This window comes from Balaenoptera physalus, assembly GCF_965194825.1.
Source record: "Balaenoptera physalus genome assembly, chromosome: 4".
NCBI lineage: Eukaryota > Metazoa > Chordata > Mammalia > Artiodactyla > Balaenopteridae > Balaenoptera > Balaenoptera physalus.
In genome coordinates this window covers 60,292,229-60,311,308 of record NC_138891.1, presented here as the reverse complement: position 1 = coordinate 60,311,308, position 19,080 = coordinate 60,292,229, and the positions used below count along the sequence as shown (strand labels likewise).

At 37.5% G+C, this 19,080-nt stretch overlaps 1 long non-coding RNA gene across 1 annotated transcript; it reads right to left on the bottom strand.

Annotated features, from left to right (window-relative positions):
* Window positions 1-432: 432 nt before the first annotated feature.
* LOC309660594 lies at window positions 433-18,389 on the bottom strand. The gene is made up of 2 exons (XR_014263492.1): window positions 8,638-18,389; window positions 433-8,597 (listed from the first exon to the last, which is right to left on the bottom strand). It is a non-coding gene; the product is annotated as an uncharacterized lncRNA (long non-coding RNA).
* Window positions 18,390-19,080: the final 691 nt, after the last annotated feature.

Sequence of the window (19,080 nt, the reverse complement as noted above, 5' to 3'; positions counted from 1 at the left end):
TGGAGGTGTCACTCCAGGAACTAGGAAGCAGACACAAAATTGAATGCAACCAGGCTCTCTTTCAAGTGAACTACTGCAATAGCTGTGAGAGCGGAGTAATGAAACTGAAGAGAACAATTGCTTTAAATGTCTGCTTAAAGGGTCAGTGTAAAGAGAAGAGGCCTGGAAAAGTCCAGTGATGCAGAGAAAGCAGCATCTGTCAAGTGAGCATGGGGTGCAGCTAGAGCCAACATGCAAAGCAGGTAGGAAAATGTCTATTGAAAAAAGTTGATTTCGTCTGTTAGAATTCCAAAAACACTGCAAATGTTGTGGTCAGGGCTGCCGGGTGAGTAGCAACAGTGTGGATTCTCTCAGGACCAGATGTGTAAAATCTATGCTGAAAAAAATCCCCGCAGACTGAAGAGAAATAAACATTATGTATTGCTGCACTGATTCTATAAGGAAGTGATGGACACAGAGCCTGCTGTCCCCTGTGAATGGCCCTGAACACTGCTCACCCATAAATGCAGCCCCAGAATACCATTGGTTAGGGACAGGAACACCCACCCTTGAGGAGCACCCCATGTTTACACGAGCCCTTCACATCCACAATCTCATCAGCCTCAAACAGCCTGTGACTTGGCGGTATGTTTGCAAGACAAGGTCACTGAGCTCTCAGTGTGACTTCCCCAGATAAGATAACTTGAACTGTCTGACTGCCACCTCCAAAATAAATAGGCCAGAGAACTTCATTAACGCCCTATGTCTACAATTGCTGCTTCAGAGCTTCACTTAGAGCCCTAGTGAAATCCCGGCAGGGACAAGACTCACATTGGTTACAAGACACTGTCCTGAGAAGCTTCAACTCCAGGTACCCGGCTGGGCACTGTTTGCTTCATGTCCCAAGACCCTCTGGAAGTGCTCCAGGTCTCCAAGGCTAAAGAAGCAGCTAGAAGTACAAAGTGTCTTTAAGAGCAAGTTCTAAATGTCCAGGGAAATTCAGGAGAATTCAGTCAGAGCTATCCTGACCCCTCATTGCTCCCTACATTCCCATGGACTTAGAATCCTGTCTCTAAAGGGTTAAACATGACCACTTCCTATATTTGCTTTTACTTCTCCAAGTCTCCTCCCATCCTTAATCATTCAGTCTCTGCTTAAAACTCCCTCCACAGATCTCCTCTGTTATCTTAAACTGAAATCTGACCACCTATCTCTTCCTTGCTGTAGGGAATAAATTTAAGTGTCTTCACAGGAGAGTCCCTAAAATACTTAACAGAGCTACCAGACACATCACCAGTTAATATAGAATAAGACAAATACACTTAATTAAATCTCAGACTAAGCAAAACATAGTTAGCAAAGTAACATCAGATTTATAGCTTGCAATATCAATTATAAACTTATAGTTACAAACAGATAAATAAAGCACTCTCTTCAAAGTTGTTTTCAACTTTTCCTATGGTACTTGTTCACTAGCAGTCTTAACCTTAAATGAAGTTTGCCATCACTTTGGGCTGCATTCCCAAACAACCTTGAACACCAGGAAGACCCCGGCCAGTTCCCACAGATTCTTAACACCCCAAGACACAGAACAATAAGCTCAACCTGTCCTCTCATCAGTCCACAGCCCTGGTTGCACATTAGAATCACTAGGGTGCTTTTTAAAAAATACTGGTGCTTGGGTCCCACCCCAAACCACTTGAAACAGAGTTTCTAGGGGTGTGGGAGGAGGGATATTGGGAGCTTTTTAACTCTCCACATAATTCTAATGTGCATTCAGGGTTGAGAACTGTTATGTGTAAATCAGTGGTTCTCAGACATTAAAATGCATGAGATGGAATCTGGAGCTCCCAAAACCCAGAGAATCTGCTTCCTCAGACTTGTGGTTGGAACCAAGCATCTGCCTTCTTACCAAGCTCCAGGTGTTACTGAACAAGGCGGTCCTTTTAAAACCTACTTAAAGAAACCCTGCCCTAGGTTTTAGATCAGTGGTTCTTAAAGTGTGGCTCCTGAACCCATAGTATTAGCAACAGCATCACCTAGGAACAAATTCTTGGACTTCCACCCCAGACAGTGAAACAGAAATAGTGAGATGGGGCAATCAGTGTTTTAACAGCCCACCAGGTGATAGTAATGCACTCACGTTTGAGAAGCTCTGACGTAGATGATAGCGTTAGTCAGGTAGAGAGGGGAGGATCCCAGTGAAGTAAATATCAGGTCCCATTGGCATGCCCAGGGTTTTGCATCATATCTTAAAGGGAGAGTGGCCTTTGGAAACGACCTAAACATTTTTGAGTAACTGCTAAAAGGCTATTCTAAGTCAAAGCCCACAAAAAGAGGTAAATTTGCCACCAAAATACAACCAAAATATTGTTAAAGAGTGAACAGGATATGTCTAAGAGAAAAACTAAAGGACAACAACAAAACAAATATTACAAACCTAATAAAACTCTATTGGCAAACCCTCAGGTTAATTTTCCTGAAAATTTCTTATTCTCCCACTGCTGGGCACAAGCATTTACAGTGTTACTAGGAAAACCTGTTCCTCCTCAGAGATCCCAATGAAGTCACGGCGGCAACAGCATTCACACGGCACTGTGCTGGGCATGAGGCGTGTTAACACTTCATGTTTGGTATTACCCACTACCTACTAGGGAAGGTAGGATGGAAATTATCAGCCTCGTTTACAGATGGAAATATTGGGTCCCACAAAACTTTTTAAAAACTATATGAATTGACAAGATTACCTATCTAGTAAGAGGCAGAGCCAGGATTAGAACCCACACTTTAGACTCCAAATCCACGGCCCTCTTTCCAACCTGCACTGATTCATATGACCTAGTCTGGGTCCTTGCCTCAGGGCACATGACTGGGAGGGTACCTGGGGCATCTGGATGAGCATGTCCCCTGCACATGAAAGTCCTCAACAGCAGCACAGGTTGGGGGTGGGTGGCAGGGGTGGGAGTGATTATGGCCTACTTTTGTAAAACTCACCCTGACATGATTAGAATGTGAACATGCTAAATTATGTCCACAGCTGCACTTTGTTCCAGATAATATAAATATCATTCATATTTAATGCCAGAAATTTATGTTATCATTTGCTGTTCTTAGTTGTAACGTTACCTTTTCAATTTTGTTTCTGTAGCTTAACATTAGACTTAATCTCTATTCAAGAAATGTAAGCAAGTTGGTGGGAAGGGAGAAGTCTCAGAAGCCTGCTCAGGGGCTGGGGGAGTTCAACCTCAGACTTAATATTTGCCTCAGGTAATCCTTCAGCAGGTAAGTGTATATTAAGAACACATATCCCAGAAATCTTTAATATTTCCATGAAATCCTGCATTTATAAATCAGTTCCTGAGTTTTCTGTGCAGAAAACATGTCAACACAGGGTGTAGGACATCATGTATACATTATACTACCATTTGAATTAGAAGTGGATAAAAATGAAAATACATATTTGTATTTACTGGTGTATACATAAGGGAACTCTGGAAAGATGCATAAGAAACTAATATTCATGGTTTCCTGACTGTGAGGCTGGGAAAAGGGGATTGAGCAGATGAAACCCAGGGTAGAGAAAGACTTCACTGTACAAGTTTTTATATATTTTTATTTTGAAATATGTGAGTGTATCACACATTAAAATACATTTTAAAAGAATAAATTATTTCTTAAATTGAAATCTGTATTGTATCTTGAAATTTTGAACCATGTAAAATTCCACATGATCTTCAGAATTACAGATTTTATTAGGCTATAAGGAACATCTAAATTAGTTAAGTCCTACTTAAGGAATCCTAGAACATCTGAATTTTACACATTTCTTTTGATATATCCTTTTTATAAATCCTTATCAAATCATTTTTTATACTTCCAACAACACAATCACCTTAAATCATTAAACTTTCCTCAGGTTTGATAATCATCAATCTTAAATTTCCTCAGAGGATTAATCCCAATTTCTTGCCATTTTAATAAAATATATTTGCTTTAAACAATAATGTTATATCTTAGCAATACTTTTTATAAAAATGTCTACATAAAACAGGGAAAAATTCTTTTTCAAAATATATGTCCTGTATTCAGTTCTAAAAATACAGTCATTTTTATCACAGTTTCCTTTTATCAGACTTTTGAGTCATTTCAAAAGATCTATGAATTAACCTCTATTTTCTCCATTTTAAATGTGGAAATATAAAATAGTGTTCTATTCTCACATGTCAAACTCCATTTCACACATATTGGTTAATAGGAATACTGGGTTAATAGGAAAAAATTCAGCATTAGGCACCATAGTAGCATATAAGTCAAAAAAGATAAACAAGGGCCAGTAGCTCCAAGCCAGGAGTTGAAGTCTAATCCTTCCATTGATATAAAATCATTAAGGAATTTTAGGTAGGGAAGTAAAATGATCAACCTTATATTTAGAAAGATCACCTGGGTTGCAGGGTGGATAATGGAATGGACAATTCCCAGCAATCATGGCGGTTATTAGATAGTTCAGATGGGAGTGTGAATTAAGGAAGGGCCATGGGAATGACAAGGAGAAGATAGATGTGAGAGATTATCAGAAGGCAGGACTGGCAAGAATCAGTGACCAATTTGGACATGGGAAGTACTTTTACCACCCAACTTCTGATGTGGTTAATGAAGTGGGTGATGCCTATGAGAAGGAAAAATGAAGGGGGAATAGATTTGGAGGTGGATGAGGTGGAGAAGTGAATTTTTTATTTTGTTAATGCCACTTTAGAGATACATGTCCTGATGTAGATGTCTGGTAAGTTGTTGGATATAATGGTCTGGATCTCAAGAGAGAACCATGAACTGAGGATACAGATTCACCAGACATCAGCAAAAAGGAGATAAGTGAAGCTGGGACAAGGAGACTGGTGGTGAAACTGGATCCTCTCTGACATAAGTGACATGGGAAATAATTGGCAATAATATTGCTTGTCCAGAAATTGGTTGTGTGTACTTGTTTGGCTGGGGGAAAAGGTTGATAATCCAAAAATATTTTTTGAAATACATTTAAATCATACAAAACTTCTGAAAAATTCAAAGAAAGAAGGATGAAAGCACTTTTATAGCTGTAATACCATTTAAAAGAAATTAGAAGGTCTAGCATGAGTGAGAAGCTCATTAATGCATTTCCAAAATGCAATCTGTAGAATGTTCCTTCTCTGCTGGAAATGTGTGTGTGTGTGTGTGTGTGTACTTATATATCAAAGATATTTTTACAATTAAAAAAAATTATTACATAAAGTCACACTCTAAAGAAGTCACACTCTAACCTCACCAGGAAAGAGAGGAATAGGAGACACTTCAGGCAAATGACACCACCTTACTACTTCCCGGCTGGAGCATTGGACCCCCATGCACATATTTTCCTCAACCCTGAAGGCCTGGACTTGAAATAAACTCAATGATTTATTTTTCACCTTTAAATTAAGACCTAAGCCAGAAGTGGCCTAAGCTGCCAGTATCATGCCCTTGTCTAAGGTCTCATTTTTCTCTCGGCTCTCTGTATCTTATCACTTGGCCTGAGGCCTCTAGAAAAAGGAAAATATCCTTACTCTGTCTCTCCATTCAACCTAGAAACTGAGACTAAGGAATAAAAAAGCTGTGGCACACCCTCTACGTTTGGAGCTCTTCCACCCTAATGAATCTACTGAGCTACAAGGGTCTGTGACTAATGATTGGCCTACTGGAGCCCAAGCAAAGGGAGGCAGCCTGCACTCATAGGTGCCTCGGGGGTTTTGGACTCCTTGCTTCCCTAACGCAGATACCAGATACATTCCTTCTGAAAAGCAGCTATTAGCTTGCCATTAGGACCTTGTCAAAATTTAACTTCTGACCCATGGAGGTCTTCTGACTCTCTGGCCTGGTATTCTCATTCTGAGGTTGGGTAAACTCAGACCTAACGACTAACATGGTGCAAAAGGCCAAACGAGCCTTACATGTCAAATGGAAATGGTATACAGAAGCCTATTGCTGGCCTAGCCTTAGCTGCATCTCAGCTATACATGAAAAAAAGCTATCCCTCTGGGGGAAACTTTATCTCCACTCTGCCACCTGAAGCAACAATTGTAAACAACACCTTTTTTTCCAAGAGTACCATGTGTGTCCCCAGGACTGTTTTCCAATTGCAACTTCTTGTGTGGAAGACAAACATTAACTTGCCTCTCACACAGGGACTTGCATCTAAAGGTGCAAAAGACTTTCAAGTCTTTAAAGAAATATAACTAATAGGTCAATGTAGTCCCCAGAAGACTGAAAATATCTCGCCAAAATGAGACTTCCCTTGGTTGCTCTGAGGAGCTTCCAAAGGGTAACTGGCTCATTATTTATATTCACCCAACAAGCAGTTTTTCTATAATGGAAGTCTTCCAGTTAGAAAGCTATTCTTGACTTTTGCTCAAGTGATATCATCTTGGCTCTGTATTCAGATCAGGTTCGATTCATTAGCCAAGGTTGTTATGGGTGATAAAATTGTCCTAGACTTCCTCTTTGCATCCCTAAGTGGAGTCTGTGCAATCATTAATACAACCTGCTATACCTGAATTAAGGCTAAGTAGAAAGGACAATATAGAAATTTAAGAAGAAAGTCACCTAGAAGACAGGTGTCTTGGAAGGCAGAGAGATTTTCTCCCTCCATAGCAAAGGGCAACTTTATTTACTGCCCATTATCATAAAGATCATGTCTCCCTTTGGGACAAAGGACAAATTTGTTCATAACCCACTATAAAAGACTGGATTCCCAAAGCTTAGGATCCCTCTACTGTAATACAACCCACTGTGTGTGCAGGTGTCACCTGACTACTTGTCATATTGCCCTGTGGGAACTGAGGCTTGAGGAACTGGCACAAGAAAATGATGATACTCTAGCTATTGCCATTTCTGTAAGTAATAAACCATTCCTTGTCTTTGACCCGGGAATCACATATCTTCTGCCAGAATTCATAGGCAACACAGACAATGAAGTTGACAAACCTAGGAGAAAAAAGCAACTAAGTGGAAGAGAAGGTAAGGATGAGCAGAGGTTTTTGTAGCCTCAAGGAGCTGGGGAGACATAAATTAGGGTTCAGAACTACAAAGGCAGTCAGAACGTAAAGGAATGATGTCTCAGAGAGAAAGGAAGCTCAGAGACATGAGACCAATAGTTTAAGCCATTTTTCTTCCCAAGGCATTCACCAATTCATAAATGGCACAGGTCAAGAGGCAGAAAAGCAGAAAAAAATACGGTTTCAAAGATTCTGAGAAGCTAAGAAGAGTTTTAATTAGTCTCACAGGACTGGGGAAATGAAAACTTGAGTTCACGGTTTGCCTAAGAGAAAAGACCTTGGTAAAGATCCCAGATTTTCAGCTGGAACTCCTATAAAATTCCACCTTAGAAGTAAGGATAAAATGGAAATCACCTGACCTACAAAGACTGCGATCCAAACCTTAATCATCACAATAACATAGTAATATTAGTATAGTCCAAGTGATCTGCTCCTACTCTATATATCTACCAGAAGCTGAAGAAAATCCCCTCTGGAAATCATCCAGAAACTCTATGATTTTTAATACTAAGAGTAAGGATCAAAATTTTTAAATTTAAAACAGAAACAAACCCACAGATAATCCAGGTATTAGAATTGTCAGACACAGACATTTTTTTTTTCATATTTAACAAACATTTATTGACCAAGCTCTACATGCCAGACACTGGAAAACTGCAGTAAAAGAGAGAGAGATTCATTACACTTAGAATCTAGTGGGGGGAACAGACTGTAGACAGTTATACAAGGCACTACCCAGCAATTACAGTCAGACACAGACTTTAAAATAATTGTGATTAATATGTTTAGGAAAACAAATGCCAAGATGGAAAATTTTACTAGAGAACTGGCATCTATGTCAAATAATCAAATGCAATTTATAGAACTTAATAATAAAACAAATAAAATTAGTAATGCCCTGAATAGGTTTATCACAAGATTAGATATAGCTAAAGAGAGGGATTTGTGATCGAGGAAATAAGTTAGTGAAAATATCTAGACTAGAAAGATAATGGAAAATACAGAAAAGGCCTTAAGATACGTATGAGATATGGTGAAAATATCTACTATATCTGTAACTGGTGTACCAGAGAGGAGAGAAAGAGAATGGGGAAGAAATAGTGTTCGAAAAGATTATGATCAAGAATTTTCTAAAACTGAAAAAAGATGTCAACTATGATTCCAAGTAGGATAAATACAAAGACTAGCATACCTGGGGACATCATAGTAAACCTCTGCAAATAAGAAACGGAGAGAAAATCATATTCTTATTTCAGTGAGCAAAAACAGACATTATCCTCAGAGAAACAATTGTCTTTCCTGCAGAAATAATGGAAGTCAGAAGACAATGGAATGACTACTGTTAAGTGTTGAAAGTAAATAATTGCCAACTGTTATGAACTGAAGTGTCCCCCCCCAAATCATATGTTGAAGTCCTAACCCTCAGTGTGACTGTATTTGGAGAAATGGCCTTTATGGAGGTAATTAAGGTCAAATGAAGTCCTAAGGGTGACCCTAATCTAATAGCACTAGTGTCCTAATAAGGAAAGGAAGAGACACCAGAGAGTTCTCTCTCTACACACACACACACACACACACACACACACACACACACACACACACACACACACACACAAATAAGACCCCAAGAGGACACAGAAGGAAAGCAACAATCTGCAAGCCAGGAAGAAATTCCTCACCAGAAACTAACCTTGGGGGCACCTTGATCTTGGACTTCTGGCCTCTATAACTATGAGAAAATAGTTGACTAATACACCAACCTAGAATTCCTCACCCAGCAAAAATTTCCTTCAAAATGAAGGTGAAATAAAGACATTTCCAGAAAGACATAAATGACAGAATTATCAGGAGAAGACCCATACTAAGAGAATCACTAAGCGGATTTCTCCAGGAAGAAGAAATCTTACATCATCAGAAACACAGAAATTCAAGAAGAACTAAAGAACAACAAAAAAGATAAATATGTGGGAAATTTTAAATAAAAAACAAAGTAACACTGTCTCATGGTGCCCAAAATATGTGCAGAATTAAAATACATGAAATAATAACAGAAAAGGTAGGATTGGAATAAATGAAGTTAAAGTATTAGAGTAGTGATAAAAATATTAATTTATATCAAATGTGTTCATGGTTAGAGTACTCAGTAGAAAAATAGGAAAATATTTATTACTAAGAAGTAATTGGGGGAGGAATGCAATAATAAAAAGACACTTGATTACTCTAAATAAAGGCAAAAAAGGAGAGGAAAGCAAACTATGGCAGATATATCATTCCATAAAGCACATCTCAATATATTTTTAAGAATAGAAATCATATAATTATATTCTCTTGGCCATACTGGAATGAAGCAAAAAATCAACAGCCAAAAAATTACTAGAAAATCCCCAAATGTTGGGTAATTAAGCAACACACTCAGATAAATAAATCATAGGTCAAATAAATTTCACGGAAAAATAGAAAATAGTTTGAACTGAAATATTTTATACAAACTAAGCACATAAAAAAGTGAGACAATAAATAACTAGAGTAACTGTCAGTAAACTGTTTCTACAGATGGCCAGAGAGTAAATATTTTAAGCTTTGCAGACCATATGGTCTCTGTCACACAGTTCTACTGTTGTAGCACAAAAGCTACCATAGAAAATATGTAAATGAATGAGCATGACTATGTCCAAATAAAATTTTATTTAAAAAAAGAAAAGGTGACCGGCTGGATTTGGCCTACTTTGCCGATACCTAAACTAGAAGAAAAACTGAAATTTGAATGAGAAGAATATAATTAGAGTACACTGGCTTAGCTTAGCAGTGAACCATATTCATATAGTCTTAATACTATAAATTCTAACTATTGACTTAAGCAAAAAATGTGGTATAGGAGAAATGGAAGAGCAAACGCCCAACTGTCAAGCAGGAAGTGAGTAGACTGCCTAATTGATAATTCAAGAGATTACAATATAAGAACATTATTAAGAAATACCAGAAGAAATACTTAAAGTGTTTAAAGTGACTGGCTCTGGGTAGTGTGCCTGTAAAGAGGGACGAGGAAAGAGAAGGCCACAGTTTTCTGATACAAGACCATTAGTATTACTATTTGATTTTTAGCTATACATATGTATTACTTAAAATAAAAATAATTCTACATTATATAAATATGAGAGAGAGAGAAAAAAGAGATGACTACAATAAGAGCCCTCAAATGAATCAGGGCTCCTTGTGTCCACACTCCTGCATTATGACATTTCCTTTCATTGAGAGGTGAAGTCTATTTCTCTACCCTCTTAATCTGGGTTGGCTCCATACCTTGCTTTGATCGATAGAATACTGGGATGTCGAAACATAAGGCACACAGCAGTTACAGGTCTAATTCTGAAATCCAACCAGACACAGGTTTTCAGGTACTCTTGCTCTAGAGGTAGAGAATTTCCCTTGATTAGGCCTGGCTCTACCATCTGGACACCGTCCCATTACCCACTATTTTCCTCAGCCCCTGGTTCCACCTTCTAGGCTCTTGGCTCCACCTCCTGAATCATCCTTCACTTTCCATTAGAAATAACTCATGTTTGAAGCTCAATGGTTTTCTCAGAAAAAAAGAAAAAAATATGCACATTCACGCACCCTGTTTTCCTAAGAGAATGTACTAAACAGAACTACTCATACTATACATAGAGAAATATATGTATGTGAATATTTAATTGCAATAGTGGAAAATAAGAAACTAGAAACAACATAAATCAATCAATGAGGGACTTGTTTAAATAATTATAGTTCCTGGTACATAATAGAGCCTAGTAAATATTCTTTAATAAACAAATGTCATATCAATACAAAGAAATACTTCGCAACTATTTGAAAGAATAACATAAATCTACATGTTCTAATATGTGCCCAATATGTGGCCACAAGAGTGCTAAGTGAAAGTAAGAGAGTTCTATAACAATATTTTTGTATTAAAAAAATGAATATATGTATATATGTATATATATACATATGCCTTTCTACATGCACAAAATGTATCTAAAACAATATACCCTGCTATTAAGAGTGACTACTTCTGGGAATTGGGATTGGGCCTAAGGGAAAATAAATAGTGCTGGGTAGTAATTTTAATTTTGATTTTATATACATCTATACTATTTGTCTTAAAATTTTTTTCATAGTATGTATTACTTTAATATGTGTATGCATACATACACACACATACATAATGCTTATTTTTTTTAAAAGAGTATACCACACAGAAGAGCAACCAATACTGATCACTGGGGAATGTTTGTCCTGTTTTAGTCTCAGTTCGCTTTCTAATCCCTTAACCTCTTCATTTATTTATCCAGCACTTCACTGAGTGTTAGGCACTGTACCAGACCCTGGATATTCAATGGCAAACAGGATAAACCTGCCCTTTGTCTTCAACAACCTTGCACTGTGGTCTGAGATAAGTAGACAGATGATTAGAATACAGCATGTGACAAATGCTGTGATAGAGGGGAAAACGGTTTGCTGAGGTAGAATGTAGAAAGGATATGATAGGCTTATTGAATTCTAGTTCTATATTTCTCATTTTAACTCAAACAATTGGCATTCTAGTTTTATTCATCAGTGTCACAGTTTGGCTAATGTTTGCTCCTGAAGATGAATCTGCTGCCAGTATGCTAGCCAACTCATGTTTCTGCTGCTACACACCTGAGGACCAAGGCCCATACCAGAGTAAAGCACCCTTGGCAGTGAACTCAACCCAGTAGGGCTTCCCGCTGGCCTTTCTACACAGGTGAAAATCAGAATTTTAGCAACCCTTAGCAGATGGTAAAGCCCTTTAAAATGAAGGAAGATTTCCAGATTACAAAAAGAAAAAAATCTATTCAAAACATAAGAAAGCAGACAACTCAGGAAACAGGTGTACCTTGTTATTAAAATAAAATAAAGCATCTATTCATTCAACAAATTATTTCTGAGTACCAACCATTGTTTTATGCACGGGGATACAGCAGTGAATAAAATCTCTGATCTCATAGTGTTCACATTCTAGTGGAGGGAGAGGGACAAAAAACTAGTAAGCAAACAACTTTCAAATGTATCAGGAGTCACCAAACATGCAAACGGGACCTGGAGGGACAGGAGCAAGTGTAGTTTTAAGCAGGATGAAATAGAAGGCCTCTGCACTGCAGCCTGAGGCGGGTGAGGGCCACTAAAGGCTCTGGAATTGAGCTTTCCAAAAGAAAATTCGAATATTATTCATACTTTAAGATATGTACTTAAACCATAAGTTTCAAATTGTGAAGTCATTAGCCATGTACCAGACAACTTGACAGAGACCTCAAACAAATGACAGAACTAAGCCTTACACCTAGAGTCCCCAGGAAATCACTGGCAATGAAAAATGGTGGTAGAGTATTCACGAATTTAAATCCTAAGTCAATGGGAAAAGATCAGTTACTCAAATTGGTCTTTTTAGCTTTAAGATATTGTTTAAAGCAAAGTCTTTCAGTATTACTCTTCCCATCTAGGGGAGTCTCTAAATAAAGATAAGATCCATTCACTCAGCAAATAGAAACAGGTTCATTACAATGCTTGCGGAAGAGCCTCCTGAGTACACCAAACCTACCAGAACAGGCTTCTCCTCTCCTTTCACTCAGTTTTAATTATGTCAAATCTCACCACAAAGAAACACCTGTTGTTTCTAAGCGGCCACATAAAATGAAGGGAATAGTAAGACTGAAGGAAAGATTTTAAAAGCAAACAAGCTTTGATAATAAAACCAAAACCATCTCTTTCAGAACAAAAGAATTAAAGATAGGCATTTATATTAGCAATGAAAACGTCATATTTTTAGCTTAGCTAAAAAGAATAAACGTGAATGAAAGAAAATAATTCATTAAACTTTACTTTTTATTGAAGTACACTTGACTTACAATATTATATTAGTTTCAGGTGTACCACATAGTAATTAAATATTTTTATACATTATGAAATGATCACCACGATAAGTCTAGTTACCATCTGTCACCATACAAAGTTATTACAGCATTACTGATTATATTCCCTATGCTGTACTTTACATCCCTGTGACTTATTTATTTTATAACTGGAATTTTGTACCTCTTAATCCCCTTCCCCCATTTCAACCATCCCCCTCTAGCAACCACCAGATTGTTCTCTACATTTAAGTCTGTTTTCGTTTTGTTTTTTAATGTTTTGTTTTGAGATCTACATATAAGTGAAATTACATGGTATTTGTCTTTGTCTAAGTGACTTCTTTCACTTAGCATAATACTCTCTAGGTCTACCCATGTTGTCACAAATGGTAAGACTTCATTCTTTTTTATGGCTCAGTAATACTCCATTGCACATATATATCACATCTTCTTTATCCATTCATCTATCATGTGCACTTAGGTTGCTTCCGCATCTTTGCTATAGCAAATAAAGCTGCAATAAACATCGGAGTGTGTATATCTTTTTGAATTAGTGTTTTCATTTTCTTCAGATAAATACCCAAAAGTGGAATTGCTAGTTTGTATGGTAGCACTATTTTTAATTTTTTGAGGAAACTTCATGCTGTTTTCCATAGTTGTAACAATTTACATTCCCACCAATGGTGTATGAGGATTCCCTTTTTCTACATTCTAGCCAACACTTATTATTTCTTGTCCTTTTGATAGTAGCCATTCTGACAGGTGTGAGGTGATACCTCATTGTGATTCTGATTTGCATTTCCCTGATGATTAGTGATGTTGAACATCTTTTCATGTGCCTGTTGGCCATCTGTATGTCTTCTCTGGAAAAATGTCTGTTCAGGTCCTCTGCCCATTTTTAAATCAGGTTGTTTTTCTGATATTGAATTCACTGAGTTCTTTATATATTTTGGTTATTAACCCCTTTTCAGACATATCATTTGCAAATATCTTCTCCCATTCAGTAGATTGCCTTTTCTACATCAAACTAAATGGTTTTTGCAAAGTGAAAGAAACCATTAATAGAATGAAAAGGCATTAAAGACTTTAAAAGGCAAGTATTCCTGCAAAAAAAAAAATCAAATTTAAAGTCCAGCAATTTTCAGTGGAACAAATAATGGGAGGTGCAAATTTTAATGCATATTCCAAAACCAATCATTAATATTTAGTCATGAATTTAAATTTATCTGTAAATTTCATATAACATTAGAGTGTGAAATTTTTTATTCATTAAGAAAAAAAATAGATTAAAAAAATCCCCGTCCAGATCTACCAAGCCAGAACCTCTGGTGTCCTTAAAGCAGCTTTTAGGAATCACCGCTATAAGACACCAAGTTAAATACACACCACCCCCAAACATTATAAGAATATTTAAAATGAATCATTTTAAAACATTTTAAATGTTGATAAGTCACAAATATTCATAGAAAGAAGGCACACTAGAAATTGCTCCTTTCAGAGTTCATCATGAATAATATTATTGCATGTTTACATTGTCAAAACATTTCTCATGCCACTTTTGTCATGTTTAATAGATAAGAATCCCAGGCTCAGAAAAGTTAAGAAACTCTCTGAAGGTCACTTAGCTGGCAAGGGGCAGAGAAGGATCCCAAATCAAAGCATGTCATGCCAAGTCTAAGGCACTTTCTACTAATGTAACACATGGTTCCCATGGAGAAGGCCAAGAAACGAAGCAGTACACAGGTGAGGGAGTCTGGAAAGAAGCATCCTCTAATACCTCTCTCCCTTTCCCATTGGCTGTGATTATCTTTGAAGCATATTCCTTTTCACAAATATCCACTAAGGATCTCATTCCCTCTGTAGATTATGAGTGCATTCAATCATTCATTCATGCTATCTTCTTTTTAATTTACTCAGAATTCTGCCTAATATTCTGAACAGAGAAAAAGTTCAACAGATATAGGTGCTCTGGACCAATTCTTTATGAGAATAAGTTGTCATGAAAACTAGGACCATGCCACATATCTATTTACCCCTGGTGTGGCAAATCTCTAGATGTCCCATTCTAAATCTCTGTGAAGTTTTATGATTTCTGGTTAAAAAAATCAAGGGTTGGGCTTCCCTGGTGGCGCAGTGGTTGAGAATCTGCCTGCTAATGCAGGGGACACGGGTTCGAGCCCTGGTCTGGGAAGATCCCACATGCTGCGGAGCAAGTAGGCCCGTGAGCCACAACTACTGAGCCTGCGCGTCTGGAGCCAGTGCTCCGCAACAAGAGAGGCCGCGATAGTGAGAGGCCCGCGCACCGTGATGAAGAGTGGCCCCCGCTTGCCGCAACTAGAGAAAGCCCTCGCACAGAAACGAAGACCCAACACAGCCAAAAATAAATAAATAAATAAATAAATAAAAAAGCAGAAGGAAAAATAAATAAATAAAGGTACGATTCTCCTGTGAAATTAATAAGTCACCTGTGAGGTGACCAAAAAAAAAAAAAAAAAAATCAAGGGTTCCCAAACTTTAACATACATCAGAATCACCTGGGAGCTTATTAAAAGTGCAAACCCTTGAGGCCTCCTCAAATCTACTGAAACATATCCTCTGGTGTCCTTGAACCAGCCTTTGGAAATCACTGCTAAAAGACAGCAGTGGAAATACACAATACAACTTTTTTTAAACCAAGCTATTCTGTTCTTAGATTTTAATGAGTTCAGATTGAGTTAGTTTAACACAATTTAAAACAATCGAAACAGATCCAGGTACATGGAGGCATCCTGTCCTTGACTGGACCCAGGCAGAAAACACAAAGTGTTAAAGGAGGCAGTTATGCCCGTCCACAGGGTGATGGAACTATGTGTGAAGGAGAAATCAACAGTCCCAGATCCAGAGTCAGCTCCGCCCCTGTGCAAGTCATAACGCTACTGCTGGCCTCAGTGTCTCTTGGTTTCTATGACACTACTGGTTTTTTCTAACTATCCTTTCTTAGTTTCCTTTGCCTTTTGTTCTCTCTGTTTGTCCTTTAAATGTGACTGTCCTTTAGAGTCCTGCCCTCAGTTACTCTTTGAACTATACACACTAAACCTGGCTCACATCATCAGGGTCCCATGTCTTGAATGACCATCTATATGTGAAAGTCTTCCAAATCTGCATCTTCACCAGTGTCCTCAGCTACACTTGAATGTACAAGACCACTGGATTGTGCAGGTGATCCTGGACTTAGAGAGGTAACAGACATCCCACAGCCTTTCCTCATCATCAACCTATCTCCCACCAGTTAAGCTGGAATACTTTTAACTTTTCACTATTCCTTTCTGAAATATCTACTTCAGACAGTTAATAAAGCCAGATCTATCAGCAATAGAAAAATGGTTAAGTAAATTATGATGCCTAGATTTAATGGATAATTACACAGCCATATAAAATGGTAGTGCTAAAAACTATTCAGAAATATGGGGAAATAGAGTATGTTGTCACAAAAGACAACACTAAATTTTATTTGTATTATAATTACAATTACATGGAACAGTCAAATGCATTGGGACTAGGGAAGGAAATATGAAATAGGACAGTTTTTTGTTATTTGGAAATCTGGGTGTCTTTTCCCATTAAGAGATTTCCCTTAATGTTATTACTATATCATTTATGCAAATATATAGTTGACATATGATGATCTTAATTTGTATGGTTATTCAACTCTTTGTAACAAGTTTGGGGAGCTAAATAATAATATAACAGCTGCTTGTTGGTTCTGTAAACAATAAGATGCTATAAAGCAACCCAGGCTGCTCTTATAAAATATGTTTGCTATATCAATATACTGTGGAAATAACAACCACATCTATCTGCCCAGATCTCAGGACATTTTCCCAGGAGTAGCACCATCTTCTATACTAGTATATGATTATGCTTAAGAAATAAATGGGATTATTATAATTACTTTGGAAATGGGGAAACTGAGAAACAGAAAGATTTGGGGACTTACTCAAAGGCAAACCACAAGTCAGAATGAATTTACAAGTCATTGATACTTACTTGACTAACAACATAAATACACTTCAGGTTTCTATACCAACTGTTCTTAGCTTTTAACACACAGCATAATTTGCCTAAGTAAAGGGAACACTATTATCTTGATTCATGATTTCATATCTTATAACATGCTCCTTCTTTCTATTTGCTTAGGAAATGTTCTTAAACTCTTAAACTACGCATTTATACATGATACATGACTTCCAGAGAATTTGCAGAATTCTATTCTGTAAATATAATCTTTGATTTCAGGTGCTCAGTTTACATGCAAAATAACAAAATTGAAATTGAAGTGCAGTTATACAGATCCTCACTTATTTTCCTACTCAATAGAATAATGACCCCTTTGGCAAACTAATTCTGATATTGTTATGACTGCAGGTTACTGAGATTTAAAAAATGACCCAAAAAAGTAAATTACTAATAGTTCAACAGGTGATACAATTCTAAGCCAGAGTTCCTTTGCATTACTTGGTCTATTGATTTTGGATTTCAAAGAAATGAAAATCAAAGAAAGGCTGCTGCTAATCTACCTCAGAAGCAGCACCCTGTCATTTAAAAATAACATTATTCTGACTAGCATTCAGCCCCTTCTCACCTTGTCACTTCATGTATGCTAAATATTCAACCACAAGATTTCCTCTGTAAACACACAGGTCACAAGAGCTCTGAAAATTCAGAAAGTGATACTTTCTTTAACCATTTCCTGAACCCTAAACAAGTAAAGACTTAAGAATGAGAGACATGTTATTCCCTTTTGCATTAAGTTGACAGTTTTACTCTCCTGTCAATAAACTTACAGCTCCCCCTTTTTTTCCTTAAGGGCCTAAGTCTTGAGAAATTCTGCAGAGGGGTATATTTTTTAATCTCAAGTATTTGGGAATGTTTGGAAATACCATCTACCAATAGTTTTCTGCAGATTTAAGGGTCCAAATTCTAGTCCCTTCTTGATCAAAGCCACAATAATGAATCTTGTTTTACTCTTCTACTACCGTGATACTACAGGTAAATTTCATTTTGCCCTCTAAATGAGAAGCACAAACTAGTAACTTTCAGGCTTTATTCAGGCCACTAACCTGTTTTGGTTGGCCCACACAAAGCTTTTAGAATTAAGCCAACATATAAAAATCAGTTAAATTCACATAAAAGTCCAGAGAGTCCAGATATCCAGTTTCTCTTGAAAGATTGGAAACTTTGGCAACCCTGGGCCTACATTCCTATGTGGTAATAATTCAGCTGATAGGGAGAAGTGGCTGCCACTTTTACAGAGCGGTCAATCTCCAGTTGACCATGGTCCCTGCTAACCAATCCAGAATCCTATTGTGTCCCTGACACCAAGATCCTTGTTATACCCAGCACACTTCATATAATTATGCTACCTGCCTGGTTTCTGTAGGCATTTGAGCTCCTTACCTCTTCTGATAAAACGTTTTCTATTTTATTTCATTAGCATATATTGCACATCCAGTGAATGAAAGTGGGGAGTAGTAAGGAATAGGAGGTTACAAGTTCCTGAGCTCAGGGAATGTAAACTCTAGCAGTAGGGACTGAAACGCACTCAAAGTGATCCTGCAAGGTGTTTAGCACTGAATCCCATATAATGGTCTAAAGCAGGGTTGTCCAATAGAATTATAACGTGAGCCACATATTTAATGTTAAATTTTCTAGTAACCACATTGAAAGTTTTTTAAGGTGAAATTAATTTAATAATATATTTTATATAAACCAATATAACCAAAATCTTATTTCAACATAAAATCAAGGTAAAAAATTACTAATGAAATATTCATATCCTGTTTTTTGTACTAAGAAGTCTTTGAATCCAGTATGTCATTTATATTTAACAGTACCTCTCAATTTGAACTAGCCACATATCTCAAAAAATGTGGACTAGCCACCTTTCAAGTGCTCAAGAATCACACGTGGGGACTTGCCTGGTGGTGCAGTGGTTGGGAATCCACCTGCCAATGCAAGGGACATGGGTTCGAGTCCTGGTCCGGAAAGATCCCACATGTCACAGAGCAGCTGAGCCCGTGCGCCACAACTATTGGGCCTGCGCTCTAGAGCCCGCGTGCCACAACTACTGAGCCTGCATGCCACAACTA